General features: G+C 41.2%; 1 protein-coding gene across 1 annotated transcript in view; it reads right to left on the bottom strand.

The window, feature by feature from the left end:
- fhit (fragile histidine triad diadenosine triphosphatase) overlaps positions 1-21202 on the bottom strand; it is a gene marked incomplete at its 3' end in the record, with an annotated part of 462951 nt that overhangs the window by 426506 nt on the left and 15243 nt on the right. The window contains exon 2 of the mRNA XM_080494450.1: positions 20767-20850. The remainder of the gene's footprint in view (positions 1-20766; positions 20851-21202) is intronic.

The raw sequence follows: 21202 nt of genomic DNA, 5'->3' as shown, positions 1-21202 counted from the left end.
CCAAGCAGAGAATCAGTAAAACATCAAGAACTAATGGCCGCAGCAGATAACTTGTCTGAACCCATGGTTTAGTGTTCCGAAGACAATAACATAACAGGAGCCTTTTCTTAGGTTGGGAAAAAGTTGGAAGGAACCTGTTTATTTTTTATACTGTAGCAGAGAATAAGCTTGAATGCTATCGAAATTCAAATGGAAATCCGCCAACGACAGTTTTTTATGTGGTTTGATAGAGAGAAATATAATTCATGTGAAATTTAGAGGTCCAAACAGAGGAGTTGGAAAAGGCTTATTGAGGAGACCCATAAGGGAAGCAACTGGAATTTCCTTCAGGCCCAAACAGAGAACCTTTACCAGGGTGGATGCAGAGAAGTGCAAGAAACCATGCTGATTTGCAGGAGTCCAAACAAAGACAAGGAGTCTTTTTTTCTGGGAGTTCAAGCTCAGAATAATCATGAACTCTATTGAATTTCCACGATATCTGAGCAGAGAAGTCCTGGACACATTTTATCTGTGAATTTCAAACAGAGAACTTCCTTTGTGAACTTGGGAGGAACAACCAGAGAAGACTCATTTCACTTTTCAAACAGGAAAAACCAAGGAATCCTTCAGGAAGACAAATTGTGAAAAGCTTCCTGTTTTCAAAGCTTCCAGTCAAGAGTTCCAACCCCATAGCTATGAGAGGTCCAAGCAAAGGACATGAGGCAGCATTGCGTCTTGCGCATTCCACTTGGGTCAAATATGACAGCACAGGACGTGTGCATGCACATGGAGATTCTTTATCTCTGAATACATGAGCAGATTAGTAGATATGTCTGTGTATGTTCTGGGATTTAATTAGTATGCGACAACATATGTGTGTTGTAATAAGACTTATATTTCTGTAATGTTTGGTGTGTGTCGACACAGAATGTGTAAATATCTCCTCTCAGTGGAATTCTTTTCACAAGTCCCAAAGATTGGTCGGTAGCTTTGAATTTTCTTTGCCCTCATTGTTGACTCAGGCTTATCAGCCTTTTGGCCTTCATGAAATAGCACTGTAGTTGTGCTGAGTGGTCACAAACACGTGAAAGGAACTCTGAAAATCTTTTTGTCAAAAAATAGGAAATAGAAGATCCTTGTCATCCACAAGAGTCTGTCAACATTCTGAAATATTGTGAATTTGACCTCAAATTTGGACCAACAAATCTAATTAATTCACCTCTGTAAAGCAGTGGCATTGTGTTCCTAATTCAATAAAATTCCTTGAAGGAAACGTAAATGCATTGCATCACTGAGAAAGGGAAGTAGAAATATGTGATCTGCAGCTGCTGGACAAAACCACTGAAACATGACTCACACATCATCTTGTCACTTTTCTCTCTATTTATCTGTCTGCTGATCCAAACAGAGCTGCCAGAGCCGACAGAGTGAAGACAGATAGTGTGACCGGCTCTGCTTCATCATTCTGCATTTCCTCAGCTCACTTTGGCCAAAAGACAGATTATCTTATGCTGAAAACACCTGTTGGAGGTATCGAAAAAAAACAGCAGAAAGAAAGGGTCTTTAGTCTGTGCCAGAGTTGTTTTCTCTCTTCAAGGCATCACTCACACTGAATTCACAGGAAATCCAAAAGACCAGAAATATCTCATTCTGATGGATCGAAATACAATGGTCCCTCACTAGAACGTGGTTCAGCTTTCGCGGCCTCACTGTTTCGCGAATTTTGCATGCTTTTTTTTTTTCTTTAAGGCGAATGAACACGCAGTGTTCTGCGTCCTGATTGGCTAAGGGAGAACCTGCACATTGTATTCTGTGTCCTGATTGGCTAAGGGACTGGAGACCCCTGTCAATCAATCTCCGTGCCGTGTCTCATGTACGTGAATACATTGGACTTGCATATACATAGTGCATATACAAATACATATTGCATATACATATACATCAATGTCTGATCGATAGCAGTGTGACTCTGAAGTGCTGTATGTTTGCAAGTTTTGTTCCTGAAAAAACCCACAATATCAAGAAAACCTTCTGCACCAGTCGCAGTCAAAAGGCAGAGTTATGTTTATGTTTTAAAATCTACGAAGGTTTGAACTTTCAGAGTGTTTAAACAAGAGAGAAATGTGAGAAAATGTTCATTCCTGTCTGAGGAAAAGTGTATAAAGTGTGTGTTGACAGGTTTTACAGCCTTAAAACATATATAATACTTGCAACAACAAAAAAAGTTAACTACTTCGCGGATTTCGCTTATTGTGGGTAATTTTTCGAACGTAACCCCCACAATAAACAAGGGACCACTCTATCTGAATAATAAACCTGCACTGAGCATGGTCCCACTTGTCCAGGTGTACCTGTCCTCATCCATAGTCAGCTGAGAATTAGCTGCTGAGCCCCAAGACCCTGAACAGGATATTGGCAGTATAGAATATGGATGAACCACGCTGCTGCTAGCTCGCTAGCCATGCATGCTCCGGCTAGTTTGACATGTTGAAGGTCTGAGATGATTCCGCAGCTCATCGCATCGGCAGCAGCTAGATAAGAGAGTGTGCAAAAGTGTGCAATTTGGAGATTCTTTGATATTAAGTAAGAGACTGTAAACTATGTTCTGCCAAAATATCATGAACAAAGTGAAAACCAGTTGGAACAACACCAGAAACTAAATCACCAGAGATATTTGGGCAATTGATTTTCCTCTGAGCTGTGCTATATGCTTACATGCTAACACACCAGCGATGCTACATGCTAAACATGATCACAGTTTGATTGATGCACTCCTCAACAGCGAGCTGGAGCATGTGGCAGCACACAGCGAGGTCTGTCCCTCTGTCTTCATGGCATTTAAGTACTCGTATCAGTACTCCTTAGAAAAGTCATATCAGTTCATCACTAGTAATTGTGGGGAAAAAGTGCAGAGAAAATGTTACTTAATGCACATTTGTTTTACATGATTTATTTTGCTGGACTGGCAGAGAATCCAGACTAATCCAGCGATTCTACTAGTAAAAGAGTGAAGTCCTCATTTATAATCTAACATGCTCCACATGCTGGTTATTAATTCATTGTAAGTTGATAAATTGCATTTGGTTTTAAAAATGATCATTTGAACGTGTAAATCAGTGTCATCTTCTTTTAAGGCCTCATCCTACCTCCCTTACACAGACCACACACACTGGATTCTTTTAAAGAGCATTTGAAGACCTTCCTCTTTAATGAGGCTATTAACTGTCTTTAATGACTCTTTGAGTTTGTAATTTTGGGGGTTTGTGTTGCTTCATGTTTAATGTGCTTGTAGTACTTGCAGATTTTTAAATGGAAAGTGCATTCGAAATCGAATGTATTATTAGTATTATTATTATAATCATCATCATCATCATTATATCTCAACTCCATTTACAATGAAAAGTGATTGAAGTATTGAACTATTTCACCATGACAAAGTCAAAACTTGTTAAAACGATACAAATCAATTTAAAGTTGCAAGCAGCATTGAATGGGTCCTCGCATACCCACGCATATTGAGGTCATGCCAAAGTTTTGTCCATGTCAGAATGCGATGGAGATGTGGGCTAACAATATGACACGAAAGTGCAAAAACGTCTCATTTCTGTTACGCTGATTCGCCAGTCCCCTTCCACTCAGCAAAACATCAAGTCACAGCTGCTATGTAAATGACCCGGTGTCAGATTCCTCAGCGCGGCACCAGCGTGGGCCTGCAGCTCCCTGCAGGACCTGCGTGTCCATCAGACCCGACAAGTCAAAGTTCAGAGGGCCACCACGGACATGCCTTTTAACGAAAATTCAGTTTCACCAGGAGTTATCGTCAACATATTTTACACTCACAACACCACATTTAAAATGAATACAGTCAAGTAGTTAATAATAACACAGAAAAATGCAAGACATGATCGAAGAGCTAGAGTTTGTGTTTGGATCTTGGTTAGATTTTGATTTGTTTTTATCAGGAAGGTCTGTTCTATATTTTTGCCAAATTTCAGGTCTCGAGGACCTAATGCCTCGGAGGATTGTGTTTCATGTGTTTCATAAGGTAAAATGCCAGACTTGCTGTTGGGTTTAGGGTATGGCTGTCGGTAACATTTTTTTGTGGCTCGACATGCTGCATATCCAGATTTCTTGGACACAGGTGAAACCTGTTAAACATCTTGCTTGGAGTGGATGTTACACACTCTGTTACAAATGTGAAAACAAAGTGGAGGGCTCTATGCCGCAATTTTGCCAGACACATGCGCAATGATAATAACAATTCCATGCATTCCAATATGGTCCTGCCTGGCAGGATGCAATGATGCAGCTACTTTATGGATGTTTAGGGGTTAAGAGCTTAACAGACTCAATAGTCAGGGAATTAAAGCACTGGCAATAAAAAAAAAAAAAAAAGCATTACTTTTTACAGAAATCCCATCAATGTTTAACCTGTCTTAGTTTGTGATGTTTGCAACTTCTTTTTGTCCTCACCTCTCATTACTATTCATGCAGTGTGCACTACATGTGACTTACAGCATGGTGCTTTACAGATGTTCAAGTCTGTTCAGGTGGCATTCTACAGATTGACCTATGAGATAGCTTATTACACCGAGTTATTCTGGGATCTCATTGCATAACCACTCATTCAGTGTCACGGGCAAAGTGCTTTTGAACCTCTGACGTCTTCATGCCACTGATAGCACGAGCTGAAACATGCTGTGAAATCCAAGGATGACCCTCACACAATCCATGCATGGACACTGGTGGAGTCCGAATACACCAGCGGGTGTTTTCTTTGAACATGTGCTGCCTCTGCTGACAGTTCAGTAAAATGGGTGATAAATTGGCTCGCTCTACACACACCGATAAGTTGTGAAACCGGTGAAACTCCTGCCTACCCAGGTGTAACTGCAGAGCTTTCTTAGAGGAAAAGGTCAAATACCTGTAAAGGTTAAAACACAGTCTCTGATTATCAATGTCCTCTTGCATTTGTTGCTATGGCGACGTGAGTGCTGACGCAGTTTACTTTCAGGCCATTCACTTCCATTTGAACAAATGATTGTTCCTCCATCAATATATATAAAGAACCGGACAGAATGTCTCGTATAAAGGCCCAGCACAAGCATTCCACAGATACTTTGCTGGAAATATCTGCAAACAAGAGCTGCCATTGTATTTTGTTCCACTGCTGGTCTCCAGCAGTGGAACAAAATACAATGGCAGAACTTCAAACTTCAAAGGATCACTGCTGTTTGAGTAATTTACACAATTTCGGTGAAGGTCTTAGAGACTCTTCTGAGACCTTCTGAGATATGGAACATACAATATTTTCAAAAGCAGTTAACCGTGGCACATATAATACTGTTGAAAACACACAAACAAGAGTGCCCTGAGGCCATACTGATGAGGTCTTAACATATTGGCAGGGTGTCGCTGCATTTTCCAACAGAAACCAGCGTCCTAAATGGGACGGGTAGTTTCCCGTAGTTTTAATTCCACAAGCACAGCAATAACTGTCGAGTTCAAAGACCAGGGGAAACATTTCTACATTTCATTTGAACTTTTCGCTAGAAAAGTGTTTGCGAGGTTACCAGATGATTCTATATCGAGTGGATATGTGACTCGGTGAGTTCAAGGTGCATCCTGGTCCGCTGGGCTCAGATCAAGCTCCACACGAGCTCAGTGTGGATGAACTGAACCAGAGGATGGATGGATGAATGGATTTGAACTCCCTCGTTGGGATTTTATCTAATTTTAGGCCTGATCTATGAAGTTTGAGCACATGAACATCAGTGAAATCATGATATTGCATGCACTCATGCACTCCACACAAAGGATTAAGTCCAACAGATATATGTATAATAAAAACACCTATGGATGGTGCACCTTTGCCTCCATGAATACAGAATATCATGGCCACAGATAACGTTTCAAGCAGGTTATGCTCATTAATCCTTCAATGTGCAGCGTGTGAATGACATGTCGAGGTGTGAAACAGCTCAGCTGCTGCTATTGTGATGGGAAACATTTCCTCAGCTGATCTTCTACAGCTTTTATGTTCCGACTTCTCTCGGTGATATTCTGTGTGTTCTACCTTTCATAGGTCAACGGGGTGTTACAGATACAAAAGGCTTATTTAATGCAACTGTCCACACAATGGCGTTATTATGGGTTGACAACCAGCAAAGCAAGAGCACAATCTATTTGTGTGAGCATGAAATTCAACAAGTTTCTGACAGGATCAGTATGCCCCAACTGCAAATAATTTAATTAATAACTTCACTCACATGGGCTTACTCAGTTATTGTTTTCTAATCACCTTTATTGAGCTTCTTTTGTAATAAACCGGTTCCTTTTTGACTTTTTGTGTTGGAAGGAAAGTTAAAAAGTGATTCAGAGTGACTTAATATTAATATTAGAGATTAAATATTACTAATATTCATCCAATGTACCAATTTTTAATCCAGCAGTGGAATCATCTTCGCAGTTAGAGAACCAGAAAGTCACATGACTGTGATTGTAACTCAGATCAATATTTTATATTTCTGCCTTCAGTGCTGCTTTGCCTTTGAGTTGAAAACAGGAACATAGTGTTGAATACTGAACTATTTTGAAAGTGGTAATTTAACTCTGCAGAGCTAAAGAAACCCAGAAAAACAGTGTTTGAGTCAACACTGTGGGAGTTGATTCAACAGTGCGCCTGCACGGACGAGTGCTTTAACAAAGCAAGCACGCTTCGAGTGTAAAACAAACAGAAGTTTAATCAAAACTTTTTTTTATACAAGAAACTGAAGTTCTGTCTGCTTACAGTGTGTAATCATAAGTGTGTTATTATCAGTACAATATTGTCGGCTTCTGAGCATTCAACCCTGAAGGATCATTTTGCTTCAAGCTAGAAACAAATACATTAAAGAGGTCATATTATTCACTTTGACATGTCTCATTGGTCCAGCAACAGTTTATTGCCCCAAATCAGGCTTCTCCTTGATTTTCCCTCCATTAGATCATTGGATCATAGGAGCTACATTCAGACTCTGCTGTGTCTGTGTGAGCTGGACTGACTCCGCCCAAACAGGCTCATCTTGGGAAGAGGAGGAAGTACTTCCTCTCGTGGTGCCATGTGCCAGAGCAGAGTTGCATAATCGTGGGAGGGTGAAAGGGAGGGTCTACCTTGATTTTGATTGGCTAAACCCCTGATGACACTATACAGTGTTTGCTTTTTCACTTGCTCATTGGAGCAACACAGTTTTTAAAAAAAACAAAACAGGAAAGGGAGAGAGAGGACACACTTTCTTCACTCCTGGGGCATCAATCCCAGTAAGGGGATGATTATTAATGTTGGAAAATCAGTAGACAGTGAACTTTGCATTGTATGACCCCTTTAAGAGCTAATTCTATCCCTCTCCTGGAAGTTCATAGACATGAACTAAAGGTCGCAGTTCTGCCAGAGTCCTGAGGGGGTAGTAGGTGGTCAACAAGCCCACAGACCACTGCTTGATATCAATCTCAGTGGTGGTGGGAATGGGAGAGCAGTGCTTATGAGAGAAAGAGCTGTTTGGAGCAATTATTTTGACAAAATAAAATGAAGCCTTGTCACTGAGACTTTGAAGATTGTTTTTTATTTGTTCTTGACTTGTTCCTAGGTCCGTTTAGCTCCACAAGATTTGACCTGTAATAATGACAATAATAATAATGGTCACGCCTGGCGTGACTGCAGAAACGTGACTTTTTGGAATGGACAAGCACTTTATGGCGAGGACCTAATAAGCCAACAGAAACCCGACATGTTTCTGCTGTTATGAAATCAAGTGGCGTGATCACAGTACTGTCAGTTGTCCGATGACTTAATATTTTATAATCTCATGAAGTTACACACCAACAGAGTTGGGAATTCTTTGCCCACATTCCTTCCTGGCTTCTGCTGCAGTAACAGTGTTGGATTTGACCTGGATGAAATGTTTGAATTCTTCATATTTTCTGAAGATTAATCATCAGCCCTTCCAAAAGATGCAGTGCAGAGTTTGCGATTGGTCAGATGCTGGAAACTCCCGCCCCTTTTATATGCATATGCACAAACACCAATGGAAAAACCCGGAGTTGCATTCACAAGTTGATAATCAGTTTCCTAGTAACGTTGATCATGATCGTGCATGTCTGGGTAATTCAACCCAGGTATCGGTGAGGTAATCCAGCTATGTTGAACCCGGTTCATGGGATAAGATTCTGCTGTCACTGTGGCAGTTGTCATAGACTTTCATCTTCATTACTCTAAAAAAAATCACTCTCCTCTTCTTGGTATTCCACAAGTGTGTGAACTCAGAACAGTGTCTTAAATAGACAGATCATCAAACTCTCATTCCAATACGTTGGTCACATGGAGGTATAGAAGCAGTGACATTATCTCTATTTAAACTTGAAAATGCCATTTTTCATGCTTGTTTCCTGCATAAATGGGCCTTTAACATCCTTGAAGATGTGACAAGGTTGTGGAAGTGAAGTGAGATGAAGAATTGTCTCCTCTCCCCTTATGAACAGCTTCCACACCACCAGAGACAAAGACAGAATCTATGAAGCTCCAAAGCCACTGTGACAGAGTAAGACATATGAAGTACTCCTTCAAACACGTCATCCAACGCTGTCAAAAAACCTCTCATATTTTATTTAACGTTTCATAACACTTTTGTTGCAGAGAATTAAAAATAGAAAAATATCAGAGCTCTTCTATAATTTTGTAGTTCACGCCTTCATAAGAAAAAAACACCTCTCTTTATATTTCCTTCTTTCCAACAGTTGTCCAAAATTTATGTTCATATTTTCTGAAAAACATTTTGGAAAATTCTGAATACTTTTTAAAAAAAAGTTCAAACTACTTTTGTGAACTTTGACCTGTGAGACACTCAAGAAAGAGGTTTTCTACTCAAAACGTGCAGTGATACAATGATTCATTCATTTACATGCAGTAACATGCCAACATTTGTAGCAGAACATCAAGTGTCCTTAAACTTCACTCAAATACAAAAATAAGTTTTCTTTTATTGTGTTAATAATGTGCACATTACATTCAGGGTGTCATTTCTTAGCAAACAAAAGGGGGTTGTCTTTTCCCAGCATGCCCTTTTCCTTGTAAGTTTCACAGGAAATAATTCAAAGCTCATTGTCATTGTAAGAAACAAGCGTAACAGATGCAAAGCTGCAAACTAGACGTAAAATATGATGACTTAATTTAAATGACAGGTCAAAACCCAGAAGGTTGTGTTTGGCTTCTGAAGGCTCTGAAGACTAAATTTCACGGTTGATGGTGGCCAACCATTAGCTTTCTACTTTCAGTCCAGACCAACAAATGAGTCAGGTTTCTTTATTTCCTCCCTGGTCAGTGTTCATTTGACCAGCTGTTATTGTGTGATGTTGTCCAGGCAGTTTGTCCGCTATCAAACATGCAGTGTGAAAGCAAACCAAACAACCTCCCCCAACAATCCAACCGAGTTCCCAGACTGTCCTGGTCGGCAAGGAAGCTTACAGTAGGTAGAGCTCCAGCCTTTCTCAGCAAATTCCACGCACTCCAACAGCTCCAACATGTGTCCTTTGTCAGCTGCTGCTTCACCTTTCACGCTCCTTGTGACCCTGACGGCCGGTGGCAGACGTTTCATACAAGAATTCAATAGTTCAATCGTTTCTGTTGTGCTTCATGACTGCTGCAGGTTGACTCCTTCTGCTCTACCTGCACACGTCTCTCAAGAGGAGAAAAAAAAATCTGGCAAATTGTCTATATTTGACACGTGAACGAAGTGAAAATACGATGGAACTTCATATTTAGTCAGAATGTGGGCCTGGGCCTGCACAGATAAGAGTGCAGCAGATACAGCAGAATTAAGGCCAGAGAACAAATTGATGGTGTTTGGGCTGGATGACAAACTGTAAAACAGGGAGATTGTGATGCTTTCATTTTTCATTCTTTTTAGGGCTGATTATTTCACCCCACAAATCGCTGCCACCCAGCTCACACAAGCTGATGCTGCAGATTTCTGCGGGTTATTATCCGGAGGCAGATGGCACTCTGCCTTTGGATAATCTTCACAGAGCGCTCGGAGAAACTGCAACAACAAACTGTGTTCTCGCTGTGTTCTGATCCCTTTAAACAGTCTGCTGGAGGAAATGATTTTCAGTACAGCCACGCACTTTACAGTCTATTCATGGCTGAAAGGCCAACGCATATACAGTATATCTATGTATATGGGGGTGTGTCAAGTTTGGTGAACTCATGGCGGAGTGCAGTAACTGTAGCCTGCAGCAACACAATGCCACAGTTCAAGAAGTGCACAGACACACTGCTCATACCGATTTCTGTGCTTAGTTTACCAAGTCAAAATATACAGGTCCACAAAAGGTGGAACAATGTGAATGGTGAAAACAGAAACACACACAGACAACAGTACTTACGCAAGCAGCCTTGCACTTCTGATCAGCACAGAAAGACTTAAATGTTGATAACAGTTGTTTGCCTGAGAAGCCACTGGTTGTTGTTTTTTGTTTTTTTAATCTTTTTGTGGGGCAACCACACATGCACACACCCAAACAATTCCATCCATCCATCATATGGCTTAATCCTGTAGAGGGTTGAGGGGCGCTGGATCCAATGCCAGCTAAGTATGGGCCAGTACTGGTGAGGACAGGTAAAGGCAGGTTCAAATGACGGGTCACCAGTGAATCACAGGATAATCACACTCACAATTAGAGACATTTTGGGTTCACCATTTAACCTCACTTGCTTGTTTCTGCTCAGAATCTGCTGCAAGATAAGCGTCTCTATGTATGCAGATGATGGTGTACTAAATAAGAACATATAAACAAATGCAGGACCCCAACTGTCGTGCACATGTGCCGTTTCTCCTTCTCAAATAAAGTTCTGTTTTCTCTCTTTACATGAACAGAGCATAAATAGATAAATGTTCAGAAGAAACAGTAAAAGTGAACAGTTTTCACTCAAGAACATTATGTCACATAAACTTGCGCTGAAGTAAAGAGAAACAAGTGCAATCGAAAACCACTTCTTATTGAAAATCGGTTCCCAGTGGTTCAATTCCTTGGAATCGTTTGCCAATTTTGCAAACGATTCCCATAGCGATTCCAGTCATTGCAAACTAGGTATGTGGCGCAGCTTACGCAAGCTACGCCACATACCTAGTGATGTCATTCAGCGGGAAACATGGTAACCAGAGTGGCACTAACACTTAAAAGTTTGGTTCCATTTCCATGGATGACAACAGGGCAACTTGCAATACTTACAAAGCACTGCATATACACATATATATTTATCTAATTATCTATTTATATATCGTCTGTTCTTTATGTGTTCTCTCTATGCTGTCTTTAACTATTTTGTGCAATGTGGAACTGCTGCTGTGACGACCGAACTCTAATCTAAATGGACGTTTCATCAAAGGGAGGAAATACGACAAATGTGCAGAAATGTGTGTACACAGCAGCGGTAACTTTTAATCAATGTTGCGTTTTCAATCTGCTCCAGAGTGAATCTCAACCCAGCAGCAGCAACAATGTTAACACATCCTCTGCTGGAAATACTGCAGGTTTCATTTCCAAATGAGAATCAATAAAGAACCCAAATATTAAGCAGAATTAAAAATGGAATTGTAAAAACCTCATCAATTCCCATCCTTACTGATGATGTTTTTTTGTTGTTTTATCTAATGATATAGAACAGAACGTAGTTGAATTATGTTGTGTTAGTTTACTGCTGGAGGTCTGTCCAGAGGACAACACACACTGTATGATGAAAGGTCAGCAAGTTCCCTTTCAGGGTTGCCACGGTGAACGTTAACATTGCATTGATTTGTGACATGTCTAAATATTAACCACTTCTGACATTCACACTGAGACACTGCAGCGCATTTTTATTCAACATAAAGGAATGAGTGAAATCTGCTTGTGCATAGGTTTGTGCTTAATGTGAACCGCTGACACGAGAGCTCAAGCCGATGCTCCAATCCCATAAAAAGAAATAATCGCCTCATTGACTGAACACCTGGTTTTTAGTTGGTGAATGGTGCTATCATTTTCTAATTGCTGAAAGGCAGCATCACACCACACATGGCCCTAACCTCACCACACAAACCAACAAGCCCATGAGCATGCGGCGTGTTTGTTAAATTAGCATTGACCCTGGACAGCAACACATCAGCAAACCAACTGCAATTGGTGTAAAGTTAAGTCTGGACACAAACAGTTCAACTCCAGTTGATTAAAAAAAAAAAAAAAAAAAAAACAGTTACGAGTTACTATAAAAGGAGTGTGCATGTACACACAGGACAGAACATTAGCATGGGTAAGGATCTGACACAAGATGAGATTCTGTTCAATTTTCTTTATACAGGTGAGGTGTCACACAGAAAAGGTTTGTTTATATTAACTCACAAGCACCAGTGAATCATGGACGTCCATGTTACCAATGATCTACATCTCTGAGATCTATTTGCCATTTCAGCAGTATTACCTTTTGAAACCTTCGTCACTATTTACGGCTTCCACTGTGGCTTTGGTATTTGCAAACATCTCATCAGAAATCAGATGAATAAATAATAAATTCACATTGAATGAAACCATATTTGTTTTTGAGTCATTTATTTTGGGGTTAGCATACTAATAATAGAATCTCAACATTTTCATTTTTACAATTTTCTAATAGGAATGTCACATTTGAGTCCATCAGATGGCGAGGGGCGTGACTGACCTGAAAGGATCTGATAGACTTATCAGGCCGGTCACCTGATAAAACGGCACTTCGTCACAATTCAGATGAAGCTTTGAGGAGTGGAAACAGTCAGGTAAAAATCATCTTTCTTTACTTATTTGTCACTGAAAAATAAATGCTATTCCAAGACAAGAGTCTGTTTGGAAGATTTTCTGTGGTGCAACAAACAAAAATGAAAAAAACAGGTAATACAGCACGGAGACGTATAGGTCCTGAAGATAACATTAAATGCCTTTGTAATTGATTTATTCAAACTATTATCAAAGCTATACAATATATAATGAATTGGAACTATGCAACACACTTTGTACAAAGACTCTACATCACTAATGTAGAAAAAGTAGACTTGGGAAACACAGAAGCAGTTGTGTTTGTGACTAAATGTGGGTTTAATGAATGTCTAATGAACATGATTATAAGCTATAATCATCAGCTATATATTGAAACCCCTGATGTAGGACTGGTGTCCCCTTAAGACAGGCGTCCTCATTTCAGTGGAACAGGTCATGAGGACAAATTGTTAGACTGGTTGATATTAAATGAACAAAACACCAAATATGTTACAGAAGAAACATACTTATTCTAAAAGCAAATAACTGAACTAATAAGTTCAGTAAGCCACGTGTAGTCCCGCCTCACCTTGAGTGGGCCAGACCAGTAAAATATTGCTATAATAATCTTTAAATTTACACTTGAAAGTTTTTTTTTGAAGGTTTCTTTGTTGTTTTGCACACTGTACGTTATGAGATTGTCTATAGTTTAGCAAGATCAAACAACCCGTACTGAAAATGACTGCAATCTCAACATGAAGTCAATTTTAATGAAACATTCAGAGGCAAAATAGAGTAAAATGTAAAAAAAAAACCTTCTATAAACCCTATATAACCATCTTGCTCGATGGTTTGTGGGGCCAGATTGGAGCCTTCCACGGCTTATGTTGACCTTATGTTTGTGTGAAAGTGAAAGTGAAGATTAAGCTGAGAGGAGCCTCAGAGCGCAGCACTATGATTATTCAGATCTAAAAAAATTATATCTAGATGCCACCACAACCACAGGATATTGGGATAATCGGGTCCAGCCCTAGTATTTTGGCTGTTTTAGTGTCCACTCAGCTTTGACTTTACTAAGAAAACGTGTCCATTTTCCACGTTTGGCAGGTTGTTTGCTCATTAAGGTGTCAAAACAGATAAATATGTGTCACTGATTTGTCAACTCAGTACAATTCACTCGCTCTTTTCGGGTGTCCTCTCACCGTTTCTACTTTATATGTTCTAGATATGAATATGCAGACTCCTAGCCTGGTTGGAGTTGGCTAGTTTAGGTGAAAACTCAACTTTGTCACAGGCTTATAATCAGCGGTGTGTGAGTGTTTATCTCAGCCTTGTAGTGTGGCAGGTAAATTCTAATGTCTGTCCATCAGACTGGTACCATCAGCAGGAGTTGGAGGTCATTGGGTAGGTTTACATGTGCAGATTAGATCCACTTTTATGTGGAGCTCTTTTAAAGCTGGCTGCTAAATGCAACAGAAAGGAAGGTAGTGTTCCTACAGTAATGTTAAAGGTCCCCAGGTGACCGTGGCCTGCCTGTTTGAAGGATTTTGTGCGTTTTCGATTGTCTCAGGACAGATTATGCAGGCACAGATAAAAATAAACCTTCCCCATCCGGACTGTATCTGGCTGCTGTTGCTGTGTGTGGATGTGTGAGTGTGTGCGTCTTATATGACTCTGTCCCCAGAGAGGCGATAGCAGGCTCCAGGAGTGGGGGGTCCGTGCAGATAATGAGCAGATGGCATGGGAACACACACACATGCTCCCTGCCATCCATCTGGACACTTCTGCAGGTGAAGTGTAAAGTGTTCACTCACCAAAAAGGAACCAAAAAAATAAAAGAGTGAGGCATCAAAGTGGTAAACAGCATGGCCGAACATTAAAGAAAAATATAGCAGTGAGACTTAAGGCCCTTTTTTTTTTTCTTCTGTTGATCAGCCAAAGCACAGACAGTGGGAGGAAATGCTGTGAAGGACGTCTGGACAAAAAGACCTGGATCCTGCAGGCTTCTCACAGGCGGCCTCGTTAACTGAAGCACTGCAAACACACTGTGGAGCCCAACAACAGCATCCACTTCTTTAAAAGGATCATCAATAATCATACTAATGATGTGTGGTACCACTGGACCAGCACCAACAAGCTGGATTCTTTAGCCATAAATAAACTTTAAGAAAAGAGTTAATGGCATATATAGTATAGTAAGAGTGTGTCTCAGCTCCAAATACCGTTATCAGTCAGACATTATCCGAAAACAAAAACCTGGAGTCCAAGTCTAACGTCAGCATTCCTGATCACATGCAGATGTTGAAGTAATAATGCATTTTATTTACAAATTCACTGCAAGATAAGATCAATGATGTCTGAAGGTCGAAGGCGAGTCTGAACGTCTGAGTGACTACATGCATGATCCCCAGATTCCCCTGCCTGTGTGGTGGCTGCGCCACGCCAGGCACATTGAATTGTCCCCCTTCTAGTCACTGGCTGTTATTCCACTGGTCACACCGCATTGTGTTTTGCTCACGCCATGGCGTAACGCAGCGCTAAAGATAGGCGGCGAGTCTATTTTCCTTGCTTGCTGTTGTCACCACATTTCAATCTACACAGAGCAAATCGCACCAGCCAGGAATTAAAATAGAGCATCCGGCCCTTCAAAATAAAGCACGCCTTCCTATCGTATCAGCATATCAATATTACGCCACGACTGCTTGCGCCAGGGCAGACGTCACGACAGTCACTGAAGAACGAATGACCACCATGAAAATGAACGTCTTGTGTTTAGTTGTTGTGTATCAACGGTTGTTATTGTGTGATCATTTGCAAACTCTGCAGGCAGGAACTCACAAGGCTGTGGACGAACATGGCGATGGTATGACGGGTGAGGGAGGGGTGGAGATGTGCAGGTAGAAGTCAGCAGACACAGTGACGTTATTTATGTGAGATTGAAATGTTGTGGATGACACCCAGATAGCTAGCCTGAGGGGAGGCGGAAACTGAGGATCTGTCAATGGAGAGTGAGAAACTCAACTTTAGATAAGGGGGTTTTGGTGCCAATCATAAGGATTTCAGTTTTATTGCCGTCTACTTTGAGAAAGTTTGACACGAACCATGATTGTATGTTATAAAGGCAGGCGGTGAGTGAGGAGGGTGGGAAAGTGGAACTGGGTTTGCAAGCAATGCATAGCTGGGTATATTCCATGAATCAGTCTCGAAAGATTTTGAATTTACGGAAGATATGGCCAAGGGGGAAGAGACAGATGATGAAAAGCAGAGGCCCCAAGACAGAGCCCTGGGGGACACCTGTGGTGACTGAGGAGGAGTCAGATGTGAAAGACTTAAGCTGAATGAACCGATTGCAGCTTGTAAGGTACGAGTGGAACCAGTGAAGGGGGGTGTGATTGATGCCGATAGACGAAAGTCTACGGAGGATGACGGGGACAGAAATGGTGTCAAAGGCTGCACTCAGATCAAGGAGGATGAGGATGAAGAGTGAACCGGGTTGTTGGGGATTTTGATGAGGGCAGTTGCGCTGGTGTGACGGGGGCAGAAACTGGACCAGAAGTGCTCATAGAGGCGGTCGTGAGTGAGATGTGTCAGAAGCTCAGAGGAGTCTAAAGTAGTTCTACCAAGCAGCAGGAAATACAACTTTAAACCTATAACTTGCTCATTTAAACACTGCAACAACAATGGGAATGCTGCAATGATTAGATATCTCATTGGGTCTGGAAAAAGAAAAAGGAAGTAAAAGAAGATCACCTGAAACATTTTTCACGGTGAAAAAAATGACCCTACCTACGATTTTGTTGTAGCGTGTAAGCTAACAAAATCAACGATTGCACATAAATCTTTGGTACAACAGACCGAGCTTTGACCTCTCATCATCTCTTCTGGTAGTAAAACCAAGTCGTTTTCAACAGTTGACTTAACATTGGTAACCAACAGTAAAGCTGTATTGGATTGTGGGAAGACGGATCGAACAAGGCGCCTTCACAAAATGTTGCCCGAGCTCTTCTTTTCTAAACTGATCTGATAGTGTAAATGTTAATTACAAGTGTGTACATGACTGGATTACATCTTTCATGCACGAAAGACCAATGTGTGTAGCGCTGCAGCGAAACGGTCACCAGGGCTTCCCTCAGATTACACGAACAATTAATGTCAGCTGCTGACGCTCGTCTTCGGGGAGGAATTTTTCGGCCGAATTCTCTTGCGTCGGACGGCTTTTAGTGTCAATTCTGATCCATCTGATTGGTTCGCGGGTCCCACAGAGACGCCCCGGAGCCGAACTGAATAATGTATCACATGTAACCAAGCAAGATCTCAAAGTCATCCCACCGTTAAATATGCATGCAACATGTAAAGCATATGAAATCACACGCTGAACTTCACCTTGGATCTAATGTCTCATCAGATCCATGGGAGAAGGCAAATATTACACCGCAGTGCTGCCATGTCTGTCCTCCACATTCCTAATTAGCTGCAGTGGAGGAGCTTTCACACACCACCCACCCTGCTTCATACCACATCAGTCACCTCGGCTGCGTCCCGGGAACATCTACCACCGCTTCTCTACTTCTGCTCTCAGCGTACGGAACTCTATGCCACCAGGAAACCATCAGATACAACAGCCAAAAGCAACTTTACACTGCTGTGCTGCAGGATAAAACATCTCAACTGGCATTTTTTTTCAGCGCAAGCATCAAAGTTCTATTCCTACCTGAAGGTCAAAGGATCAGAGCCATGAAACAGCATCAAGATAGAACACCAAGCGTTCAAGTGCAAGTAAACAACACCTAATGTGAAATGATGCTCGCACACAGAGACGTAGAGCTGCAATGGACTCTGGGAAACTCCCAGGTTACGTATGAATCAGGCATAAAAAGGGATCCCATCACAAGTATCAGACAATCACAAAGTGTTGAACTGCAACCAAACAGAATATTCTGGTATAACACGACTTACCCCAAGGCTAATGACTTCAAAAGAAATGAATGTGGGTCACAAACCTCAAATGCAGTCAGTCCAATCAGAACTGATGCTCAATAATAACAACCCATTCAGAGAACTGAACAGGTTACAGCTGACCTGATGGAGCAAAAACCATCCATCAATGTATTGATGCACTGCACATTTCTACAAACCATACCTTCACTCTCATCCCCACATGTGTATCCATCTATTTATCGACTCAAGTTTGTAGAGCAGGTTTCCAGGGAACAAAGGGAATACCAGTAAAGTACGTGAGTCTCCATGGTGTCGTCGACGCCTGGCGTATAAGTCTGTGACCAACATGCAGATAGACGGCCTTTTCATATAATCACCAGCAGTTCTCACACTATTCCATCAAAGAAATTTGTCTGGATCAAACACTACTTCTATACAAAATAGAGGCAATTTGCAATTGTATTACATTTTTAGCTTCAGTTGTGATTTTTTTGAGATTTTCCTTTTTTTCATGGATTTTCCTTTTATGCATCCTGGATAATCATTTGCTGCTTAACTGTTTTTGCCGCTGTGGATTTCCACGTGGTTACAGCCATTTAAGCTATACAGTACTAACATTTTTTTTACTTTTTTCTTATTATTTTCTACAATTTTTCCTTTCTTTTCCCTGCTTTCTTATTTCCCCTTTTCTCGAAAAAAAAAAACCCTTTTCACTAGCAATTTCAATTATCTTAGCTCAACCATTTTAACTGTATTATTATTATTATTATTATCATCAGAGTAGTTTAAGCTATTTTATCCTTTTTTGCAATTCACACTATTCCGTCTGCTTTACCCGTTTTACTTCATTTAGCTGTAAAAAAAGGCTAGATTATATTGTTTTTAAAATCTTTGTGAGATGCAAATAAAATAAAAAATGAAAGCACAATGTTGACTTCCTGGTTACTGAGTGGTTTCTGTCTTTCTTGAGCTTCCCATACAGTGTTTGGATGAAATGAGACACCGTGGAGTTACACGTATGGACCACAATTGACCAACTGATCAATGGAAGCGTGCAACGCTCGCATTGTTTCCAGGGATCAAAACAGTCAAGTGCAAAATGCAAACACGGAAAACATGGAGGCTAAAGACACCAGCGTTCAGCGTGTCTCCTCCGGTGCTTCTCCTGTGCGTCATGTAATCCAATTTGGGACGAGCCATTTCAATCACATCCCACGACGATGAAATATTTATACCTTTTATTGGTTCACTCACTTTGGTATCAATTATTCAAACAGCTGACACATTTTTCCAGCGCATTAACAATTTGATTTGGAAGCAGTAAATGTGTTCGGTGTCACTGATGATTCCCAACGCCGCCGTCACTCACAGCTGCCGATGTCAAACAAAAAGCTTCTTTCGAGGGATGGATTTGATCTCTATGTCCGTCTCATACACCAACTCACACCAGTTACAATAACTCCAAACACTCAGATCAACGTGAAGCGAATCCCACCTTGCAGGCAGCCCCCCCCCCAACTCATCAGGACAAGAACACACTACATCAATTATTGAACTCGTTTCCAAGTAAATAAATAAATAAACGAGAGAAGCCATAATGACAAATGCATGTTTTCTTCTCCCACTTTAGATCAAACCACATGACAATTCCCTCTTCCTCCTAGACTGAGCTCGTTCTTTCCTTCTCCGGCTCGCAAGAGAGTTTCCAGCTCACGTATGACCTTGATCATGTTATAATCAGAATTAAATCAAATTAGGCTTTTTTTCCCCTCCTAAAATCCTGCATAATGTGAGACTATGTGTCCAGAGAGATACATTAACTTAATTAGGTACACGTAGAATCATTTATCAGACTATGTGGGGTTTCTTTGCTTATTCATCAAACAGCTACTATACTCAAGGTTTTCACCCAGAACTATTAACTAAACCACTTCAAACATATGCAAATAGCAATTGATCAATTGGCTAGTGTCGGTCGAGGCCGTCAGTCTGCATGACTGCATGCTTTAGAGTGTCTTTACATGAAGAACAATTTGCCAGGGACAGAAGTGTTTTTGTGTTTTCTGGAGTCCATGCAGAGACAGGACTGAGTGAAAATTAAATTTGATGCCACTGAGCTGCTGGTGGAGAAAGTTGTCAGACACACCGGAGCAGAACGGCACATGCATTTAGATTTCGGTCACAAAGTCAAAGTGAGGGGAAAAAGAAAGGCCACTGAAGAGATTGAGAACATATTCCTTTCAATTCATGTCAAATATTCAATCCCAAAAAGTATCTCATCCTGAAACACAAACACAAACATTCTGGTGTGGAAGCTGAGGAAAAGCCTCCATGATGAAAACAGCAGCGTTGCTGCTCAACACTGAGCTGATCGAGCAATCAGTTGTTAAAGAGAGGCACAATTATCAACCATGTAAATACGTCCAGTGGTAATAAATCACATTGCATCTTTTTAATTAATCAGGATAGACTCCATCCGGTATTTTACTGGAACTGCCTTAAAGTCCTTATCCATGAAGTGTGTGTCATCAGCCAGCTTCAACTTGTTTGTAGACAATATCAAGTGTGTGGCTTTTCTTTTCCCCCTTGTCCTGTTCAGCAGCGAGGGCAATCCTTGTTGTGGATCCAGAGCCTTCAGTGTCAGAACAGTTTTTGTTTTTGTAATCTCCTCCTGTTGCAGCTCTTATTAGAGACGAGCATTGCTGCCGCAAACAACGGGGTGGGGGGGGGGGGGGGGGGGGGGGGGGGGGGTTGTCGATGACATAATGACAGAACACAATCCTCATATCGATACGATATGAATGAGCCTGAGCAGTGCGTTTCAGATGTAAGCATAAACTAATTATCCAACAAACAAAAACGAAAGTAAGCAAAAGAATGACAGATGAAGTTAAATGTTTTTGACATTTGAAGAATAATGGCATAAAACAAGCAGAAGCACATTTCATTTATGGTAGATGGAGGCGTGCGTGCGTGCGTGCGTGCGTGCGTGCGTGCGTGCGTGCGTGCGTGCGTGTGTGTGTGTGTGTGTGTGCAGTCTTTATTACATACCTGGTGCAGGTCAGCAGTTTGTGTTCAGCAGGGAAATGGACTTTTGTTCAGTGAAAGACTTGCGTCACGTCACTTTCATGTGCACTAAAACAAAAAAGAAAAAAAAAAGTGTGTGCAGATTAAAAATCAGTTTTGTAATATTTATATCAAATCATCCGCCAAATGAATCAAGGTCAGCCCTCCATTTGATTCTTAAGACAACCCCTTGGGAAGTGGTGAATGTGTGTCTGTACGATTCAATGACCCCCTATGGTGAGGCCCCCAACCCCAACAGAAGTGGCCCCTCGCAGCAGCGCCGGTATCTGAGCGGCCTGATCTAAAGAGTCTGAGACTGTCAGACACACTTCCCCACAGAAAGGAGCCTGCTGGATTTGAACCTGGGACCCCCTCGCCGTGAGGCGACGGAGCCAATAACCTGAGCTACTGCGCTGTGACA

Source organism: Blennius ocellaris (assembly GCF_963422515.1).
Source record: "Blennius ocellaris genome assembly, chromosome: 4".
NCBI lineage: Eukaryota > Metazoa > Chordata > Actinopteri > Blenniiformes > Blenniidae > Blennius > Blennius ocellaris.
Note: the sequence above shows the minus strand (reverse complement) of the source record. Positions and strands in the feature narration are given on the sequence as shown.